The following is a 9,058-nucleotide window of genomic DNA, read 5'->3' on the forward strand; positions in this document are numbered from 1 at the left end:
CAAACGTGTAATGGGGCTGCTAAAATATCCAATGTATTGTCATGTTATATCCATTAAAAACCAAGGGTGGGTCAAAATTCTTCCCAGGATATGGAAAACCTTAAGTACTAAGTCACACAAATATAAATCACATCAGTAAAATCTTTCAGAAAAGTGCATATACAGTTGAAGTCGGAAGTTTACATACACCTTAGCCAAGTACATTTAAACTCAGTTCCACAATTCCTGAAGTTTAGACACTCAATTAGTATTTGGTAGCATTGCCTTTAAAGTGTTTAACTTGGGTCAAACGTTTTGGGTAGCCTTCCCGCAAGCTTCCCACAATAAGTTGGGTGAATTTTGGCCCGTTCCTCCTGACAGAGCTGGTGTAACTGAGTCAGGTTTGTAGGCCTCCTTGCTCTTTGCTCGCACATGCTTTTGTAGGCCTCCTTGCTCGCATATGCTTTTTCAGTTCTGCCCACAAATTTTCTATGGGATTGAGGTCAGGGCTTTGTGACGGCCACTCCAATACCTTGACTTTGTTGTCCTTAAGCCATTTTGCCACAACTTTGGAAGTATGCTTGGGGTCATTGTCCATTTGGAAGACCCATTTGCGATCAAGCTTTAACTTCCTGACTGATATCTTGAGATGTGGATATATTGAAGCAACATCATTTTCCAGCCTCATGATGACATCTATTTTGTGAAGTGCACCAGTCCCTTCTGCAGCAAAGCAGCCCCACAACATGATGCTGCCACGGTTGGGATGGTGTTCTTTGGCTTGCAAGCCTCCCCCTTTTTCCTCCAAACATAACAATGGTCATTATGGCCGAACAGTTCTATTTTTATTTCATCAGACCAGAGGACATTTCTTCAAAAAGTACGATATTTGTCCCCATGTGCAGTTGCAAACCGTAGTCTGGCTTTTTTAATGGAGGTTTTGGAGCAGTGACTGCTTCCTTGCTGAGAGGACTTTCAGGTTATGCCAATATAGGACTAGTTTTACTGTGGGTATAGATACTTTTGTACCGGTTTCCTCCAGCATCTTCACAAGGTCCTTTGCTGTTGTTCTGGGATTGATTTGCACTTCTCGTCCCAAAGTACGTTCATCTCTAGGAGACATAACGTGTCTCCTTCCTGAGTGGTATGACGGCTGCGTGGTCCCATGGTGTTTATACATACGTACTATTGTTTGTACAGATGAACGTGGTACCTTCAGGCATTTGGAAATTGCTCCCAAGGATGAACCAGTCTAAAAGTCTTTACAGGGGCAGCAGGTAGCCTAGCGGTCAAGTGCATTGGGCCAGTAACCCTAACAGTCATTGGTTCAATCCCCCGAGCTGATGTGCCCTTGGGCACACCTGGGTGTGTTATTAAAATCCTAGCCCCTCACAACAATGGGTGTGACATTTCCATCCTAGGAGGAAATCCCACCCAGCTCATCAATCAACTAGGTGTGAAAAATAATTTGACAGAAGCCACCCTGCAATTACTACTATTATTAGCTAATCACACCCCTTTAGTACAGTATGTCATACATTTGATGATTCCCTAGATTAAGTGGTGTCTAAAAAGGAAAATAAATTACATTGTGCACAAAATGATACATTATTTGTTAAAGCATCTGTGGCCTCCATTTAAGAAAATGCTGAATGAACTAAAATGTGTCATTGGTGTTACTCCTCCTACTGGTGACAAAATGTTATCATAATAGTAAAAATTATTCAAAGTCATTAAGCTGCTAAATTAGTTGATTTTAGAATGGAAAGATGCAACCAAATACATAGTCACCAAGTTGTCTATGAGAACCAAATCGGATTCAAACAAACAAAGATCGCACACACACGAAAGAACCATTTCTGAAAATGGTTCATGCCAACTTTAGAATGCCGCTGAAATAGTTTCTATACAAAAGTGCTCAACGCTTTAGACCTTATAAAACCCTTGAAATAGAAATACATATTTGATGATTTCATATAACTATTTTAAGCTATCCCTGTGACATTTGTGTAAATTCATAGTTGTTCTGTTCAGATCAAAGAAAATAAGACCAGAATCGCCTACAATAAGCGGTCTTTCTATGAGTGACAGCTCAATGCCCAAACCAATCTGCTTCAAACAAGGACCATGCTCAGACAAAACAAGGTCATGAATGTGTTATGAACAGTTATGACAACTTTAATGTTGCTTAAATAGTTGCCCCACACACACACACACACACACACACACACACACACACACACAGAACAAAAATAAAAGCAACAATTTCAACGACTTTACTGAGTAAGTCAATTTAAATAACTTCATTATGATGTAATCTACAGACGTTACATGACTGGGCAGGGGCAGAGCCATGTGTGGGCATAAGCCCACCCACTTAGGAGCCAGGCCCACCCACAGGTTAGCCAGCCAATACTTTTTCCCACACAAACGGGACTTAATACAGACAGAAATAGTCCTCAGCCCCTTTGAAATAGAAGTTTATAATGACATCTGTTTATAGAAACATGACACACTGCCATTTAAAGTTGCACACAAATACAGAACTAATAATCCATACTGAACAAAAATATAAACATGTAAAGTGTTGGTCCCATGAAATAAGATCAGACATTTTCCATACTCAAAAAACATATTTCTCTTAACTTTTGTGCACAAATTAGTTTACATCCCGGTTAGTGAGCATTTCTCCATTGCCAAGATAATCCATCCACCTGACAGCCATGGCATACCAAGAAGCTAATTAAACAGCATGATCATTACTCAGGTGCACCATGTGCTGGGGCAATAAAAGGCTACTGTAAAATGTGCAATTCCACAGATGTCTCAAGTTGAGGGAGAGTGCAATTGGCATGCTGACTGCAGGAATGTCCACCAGAGATGTTGCCAGGTATTTTAATGTTTATCTACCATAAGCCGCCTCCAAAGTCATTTTAGAGAATTTGGCAGGTGGTCCAACCGGCAACACACAAAAATAAATGTTATTTGTCACGTGCCGAATACAACAGGTGTAGACCTTGAAATGCTTACTTACAGGCCCTTTACCAAATGCAGACCACGTGTAACCACGCCAGCCCAGCACCTCCAATCCGGCTTCACCAGCAGGATTGTCTGAGACCAGTCACCTGGATAGCTGATGAAACTGTGGGTTTGCACAACCGAAGACTTTCTGCACAAACTGTCAGAAACGAACTCAAGGAAGCTCGTCTGCCTGCTCGTCGTCCTCACCAGTGTCTTGACCTGACTGCAGTTCGGCGTCGTAACAAACTTCAACTGGAAAATAACCATCGATGGCCACTGGCATGCTGGAGAAGTGTGCTCTTCACAGATGAATCCCGGTTTCAACTGTACCTGGCAGATGGCAAAAAGCGCAGTGTTGGCGAGTGGCTTGCTGATGTCAACATTGTGAACAGAGTGCCCCATGGCGGCGGTGGGGTTATGGTACGGGCAGGCATCAGCTACGGACAACAAACATTGTATTTTATCGATTTGAATGCACAATTTGAATGCATTTTGATACCGTGACAAGATTGAGGCCCATTGTCAAGCAGTTCATCCACCATCATCATGTATCATAATGATAATACACTGCCCCATGATGCAAGGATCTGTACACAATTCCTGGAAACTGAAAATGTCTCAGTTCTTCCACGGCCTGCATACGCAGACATGTCACCCATTGAGCATGCACAGGATGCTCTAGATCGACGTGTACGACAGTGTGTTCCAGTTCCCACCAATATCCAGCAACTTCGCACAGGGACAACATTCCACCGGCCACAATCAACAGCCTGATCAACTCTATGTGAAAGAGGTGTGTCGCGCTGCATGAGGCAAATGGTGGTCACACCAGATACCGACTGGTTTTCTGATCCACGACCCTGCCTTTAAGGCATCCGTGGCCAACAGATACATACCTGTATTCCCAGTCATGTGAAATCCATAGATTAGGGCCCAATGCATTTATTTCAATTGACTGATATGAAGTGTAAATCAGAAAAATCTTTGCAATTGTTGTACATTGCATTTATATTTTTGTTCAGTGTACAATGTATTATTGATCATGGCCAGCTGAAGATACAGCTCATTTTCTGCATCATTATGTTTTATTCTGCTAGATTCTGACAAACAGAGTTAATGCAAACAGACAACAATAAAAAGCTCAAACCAACTTTATTCACCCACTGAGTTCAAACAGCCGAAAAGACAAAGATATGTTTACACAGGCCCATATATTTCTAGCCTCTACTGGGCGGAGTCAACACCTTGCACACCTAGACAGCCAATAAAGCTCTGTTGCTAGGCAGGAACTTAACTGGTTCCTCTCATTGGTGTAGTCATGGCCCTGTCTCCTGTGTGTGTGTCATAGGACTGGTCTTTCTCCCTTCATCTGACCTGACCTCGGCCCACATTCCTCACTCCTCCCCAACTCTTGGCTGTCCTACCTCATCAATGACTGAAACCAGACTGTTGCCCTTCTCCTCTCCATAGGATACATGAGATTTAACCATAACATGTTCAGATAGGGGATGGCAGAAAGTTTACATTCTTTCCCGCTCAGTAGATTTCCATCCACTCAGCTCTAATAGTGTAAGATTTTTCAAGTTAGAAGTTCAAATCCAACAGTTCACAGGGAAAAGAAGTCACCAAACGGTCTGTCCATGAAGTGACAGCTCAATGCTTGAACCAAATCGGGTTCAAACAAGGACCGTGCACAGACACAAGGTCTGCAGTGGACTGAGTGCAGTCCATATAAAGAAAATGTGGGCAAACACACTGTAAAAGCATTGAAGAATTACTGTAAAAAAAAAAAAAAGAACATAAATGATTGTCAACTTTTGCACCTACGTGCACTCATACAGTGAATGTAAATATGTATTTTGCAGTACACATGTTTTTTTATTTTTTATATTTAGTTATGTAAAGCTCAGTTTGAGATAATTGTCATGTTATATTCACTGGGCAAACAGGGAAAGTGTGAAGCCAGACTGCTCAGAAATGCTTGAGGACCCAGTACTCCTAGCAGCCCAAAAAGAGATGAAGGCAAAACTAAGAGAGGCATCAACACATGCCAGAAATACTTTCAAAGCAAGACAAACAAGCTTCTTTAAAATGACATTTACACAGAGCCTTACCTAATAGGAGGGTGGAAGTAGAGGTATTAACAATGAACATGAAGTGAGGCAGATTGAGGCGGCATCCAAGAAACAAACCACACGAGAGAGACCCATCAAATGCAAAGACATCTTCCAGCCTTTACCTGGACAAGACAAACCTATCAGAACTGTATTGACAAATGGCATTGCTGGCATCAGGAAAACAGCTTCTGTGCAGAAATTCATCATTGACTGGGCAGAGTGAAAAAACATTCAAGATGTTCATTTCATGTGTCCGCTTCCATTCCGGGATCTAAATCGTAAAGCAGGGGAAAATTGCAGTCTAGTGCAACTTCTTCACCACTACTTTCCAGAAATGAAAGCAATTGATAGCATTGACAGTGACAAAATCAAGATTGGGTTCATATTTGATGGCCTAGATGAATGTAGACTCCTTCTGGATCTCCAGAACAATAACATCTTACACGATGTAACTGAGCCAACCTCAGTGGATGTCCTACTGACAAACCTCCTCCAAGGAAATCTGCTTCCCTCTGCTCTCCTCTGGATAACCTCCCGACCTGCAGCAGCCAATCAGATCCCTCCAGAGTGTGTTCACAAGATGAGAGATTCGAGGATTCACGGATTTGCAGAAATAACAATATTTCGAGAAGAAAATCACAGACCAGAAGCTGGTTAGAAGAATCAATCAATCAATCACATAGACATCAAGGAGCCTTACCATCATGTGTTACATACCAGTCTTCTGTTGGATATTGGCCACTGTCCTTGAGTATATATTGGATGAAGCAGACCGTGAGGATGTTCCCAAGCCACAGAGACAAACCCAAAGGAACTGTCTCAGTCAGACAAAGAGATGATCCTGAATGTTGGCTTTTCAACAGCTGGATAGGGTCAAATTGATAGTCTATGAAAAGGACCTGAGAGAGAGTGGCATTGACATCAGCGAGGCATCAGTTTTTTCTGAAGTGTGCACAGAGATCTTTAAAGAAGAGTCTTGGTTGTGCAGAGATAAGGTGTTCTGCTTTGTGCATCCAGGAGTTTATTGCGGCAGTCTATTAGGTTCACTAGTGTTGACAATACATGCCATGTCTGATCTACACCAGAGTGTCATCTCTGAAGCCCTGGACCTGTTCCTCCGCTTCCGTCTCAGCCTCTCATTGGAGGCCAATCAGGCTCTCCTCGGTAGACTCCCGTCACAGCCCAAGAACACTTCACAGACCACCAATGAGACAGTTGAGTACATCAAAGACAAGATTAAGGAGGAATGTTCTGCAGATAGAACATGTTAAGTGTCCTATTGTCTGAATGAACTGGGTTTACAACTCTCTATTGGAGGAGATCCAGGATTCCCTGAGATGGGGAACTCTTTCAGTCAAGGAGTTGGAGCCACACCAATGCTTAGCCCTAACCTATGTGCTGCTGATGTCTGAGAAGAGGATGGATGGATGCATTTGACCTGAAGAGTTACAACACCTCAGCAGCCCGGGTCAACAGCGGCTGATACCTGTCCTGAAGAACATCAGGAGTGCCAGGCGAGTACTGCTGCATGGGATGAAGACATTGTATTGCCTTAAATCGTGCTTCCACTATTCAAAATTCATAGTCATTAATGCACTCCTATCACCCATATGTTTAGTCTGGACAAATGTCATCTTAATGAGGAGTGCTGTGAAACTCTGGCCTCAGCTCTCCAGTCACCCGACTGAGACCTGCGAGAGCTGGACCTCCGCTACAATGACATGGGAGACCCAGGTGTTCTGTGTCTTGATGCTGGACTGATGAGTCCACACTGCAAAGTGGAGAAACTGGCATGAGTCATTTATAATTCCCAGCCATAAGCATTTACAGTTGTTGCCAATAAAAAGACCAGTAGTATTAAACATGGTGCTACTGCCGCTACACTATGGTGGTATGAAATATTTAATCTATTGTACACTATTCATGACTAACCATGTGGAAGGTGTGATTGTTTTTTTTCTAGCAATCTGTAGAAAATTGACAAGTACAGTTTTAACATCCGGTAACAAAGTTTATATTGATATATAAACCTCTTGACTTGCTGGCTGCAAGCACACAGATAAATCATTTGAAGTTGTGGCCTTTGCTTTAATATCTGGGCACTCAAACTTGAGGTGGATTTGAGCTACAATGTGGGTGATTCAGGAATACAGCTGATCTGTGATGGACTGGTCTGCCTTCACTGCAAACACTAAGGTAAGTGGCGATGTCTGGACCAGATTGACTGAATATGTACCAGTCATTTTCAGTGGGGTATAAAACAGAACATGAAAAGCTAAATCAAGTTTGGGAATAATTATTGCTTTATTCTTCCAAACAGGCTTGCTGGCTATAATATATCCAGAGAATCTTGTGACACTCTGGCCTCAGCTCTCCCGTTGGCAGATCCACGGCTAACAAAACTGAGCCTCAGCGACAATAACGTTGGGAGGTCAGTGATGAAGAAGTCGTGTGCTGCTGGACAGAGCTGTCCACTTTGGGAACTAGACTTCAACGATTTGGAGGAATCTGGAGCGTGGGTCCTCAATGGATGTCTGGGCCAATAATGTAGCCTAGAGAAACTAGCGTGAGTGGAGATGTTTGCTTATCATCATCCTGACTTCATATTTTCAGATTTTGCGACCACATTTCTGTTAGCAGTGAAAGTAATGTATTTTGTTTGCTTTGAAACATGTAAATAAATGATCCTCAGTATCGCTAACATCCCTCCCTCTTCCTAATAGATCGTCTGGCTGTAATCTGACACACAAATCCCTAGAAACTCTGGCCTCAGCTCTCCAGTCACCATCTGATTGAGCTGAACCTCAGCTACAATGACGTGGGTGACAGATTCAATTGCTGGGAAATGGCCTAAGTCCACATTGGAAACTAGCCAACCTAGGGTAAGTGCTGTTACAGTTTATTCAATAATTCCAGTAGTGATGTTGCCATTTGTGGAGTTTATCAATAGTATGGGTGAACTAGCAGTACCAATACATGTTTTGAATAAATATGCAACACCTCACTAACATTTATGCAAGGGTACCATTATACTAAATAAACTAATTACTACAGATTGGCTGGCTGTTATCTTTCAAATGGATGTTGTGAAAATCGGGTTCAAATCAGCAATCATGCCTCAAAACGCATGCCCGAGAGAGCTGGACATCAGCTACAACAACCTTGGGGACTGTGGAGTGAAACTGCTCTGTGCTGGACTGACGAGTCCACTCTGTCATATGGAGATACTGCAGTGAGTATTGTTGTGTGTACCATACAGACAAGGCTAAATGTTCAATGAAGGCAAAAAAAAAATATCAATTTAGAAACATTTTTGTAGTGTCAATTTTATAACAAGTAATTGTTGCCTCAGCGTGCAATGCCTCACTTTATAGCTTTTCTGGGCCTGTGCAGGTTTGATATAACCTGTATATTCTACCTCGTCTCTTTCTCTTAGTCTGAGGGAGTGTAATATGACAGGTGTATTCTGTTCAGATTTGTCCACAGTTTTGTGTTCATCCAACTCAAAGCTGAAAGAATTGGAACTACGAGACAATAACCTGCAAAACTCAGGAGTTGCACTTCTCTCTGCTGTGCTCAGAGACATACATTGTGAAGTAAAGTGATTGGGGTAAAAGCAGCTTTGCGGTGCAGCATTTTAGTAATGATAGATACTGATTACGCAAAATGGCAGGGTGAAACTGTACTGCATTATTATTTTTAAAAATGTACCCCAATTTTGTGATAGCCAATTGGTAGTTACAGTCTTGTGCCATTGCTGCAACTCCCGTACGGGTCGATAGCCACGCGCCCCCCGAAACACGACCCTGCCAAGCCGCACTGCTTCTTAACCCGGAAGCCAGCCGCACCAATGTGTCGGATGAAACACCGTACAGCTGGCAACCGAAGTCAGCGTGCATGCACCCAGCACGCCACACGGAGTCGCTAGAGCGCGATGGGAC

Source organism: Oncorhynchus tshawytscha, linkage group LG31, assembly GCF_018296145.1.
Source record: "Oncorhynchus tshawytscha isolate Ot180627B linkage group LG31, Otsh_v2.0, whole genome shotgun sequence".
Lineage (NCBI taxonomy): Eukaryota > Metazoa > Chordata > Actinopteri > Salmoniformes > Salmonidae > Oncorhynchus > Oncorhynchus tshawytscha.